Source organism: Penaeus monodon, chromosome 30 (genome assembly GCF_015228065.2).
Source record: "Penaeus monodon isolate SGIC_2016 chromosome 30, NSTDA_Pmon_1, whole genome shotgun sequence".
Classification (NCBI taxonomy): Eukaryota; Metazoa; Arthropoda; class Malacostraca; order Decapoda; family Penaeidae; genus Penaeus; species Penaeus monodon.
Window position 1 is genome coordinate 5,207,149 of NC_051415.1, and position 616 is coordinate 5,207,764.

Below are 616 nucleotides of genomic sequence, written 5' to 3' on the forward strand. Positions count from 1 at the left end.
AGTTATTCTTTTATTCATAACTGTGAAGATAATTTTAATAATGCTCTTACTGTTACTAATTTGCATAATCTTACCCTTTCGATTAGATTAGCCTATAGTAATCTATAATCTATAATTTGCAATTTGAATGACGTTTTCTTTTTTATTTACTTTTGTTTCATATCTGTGATGGCAAGTTTTACTATGATTCTCGATAATTATTAATTACGGTTGAAATAATTATGATATTTTGGAGACTGATGATGACATTTAAAAAAAATAGTTGTTTTTAGTGTTAATATAATTATACTAGTTAATTAGATTACGATTTATAAGTTTCTAAAACCTCTTTCATTTTTTAATTGATAATATATGTAATAAGATAAAATTCTTGACATAAAAGCGAGTAGGAAATTTTAATCAATTTAGCATATTTTTAAACCGATGGTAAAATGCCAGATGTGTAAAAGGTGAACACACAAACAAAAAATAGATGTACATTTCTACATATTCACAGGAGGTCAGGTGAGGTCATGACCTCCTCCACCTCCTTACCCCCCCCCCCCTTCCATCTTCTCTATCTCTTCTACGCCTCATTTCTGTCCTATCTTATCCTTTTTTCTTTTCGTCATTATCT

General features: G+C 28.7%; 1 protein-coding gene across 1 annotated transcript in view; it reads right to left on the minus strand.

Moving 5' to 3' along the window:
• The window catches only part of LOC119592485, a gene marked incomplete at its 3' end in the record, with an annotated part of 49,771 nt that overhangs the window by 28,451 nt on the left and 20,704 nt on the right, over positions 1–616 (minus strand).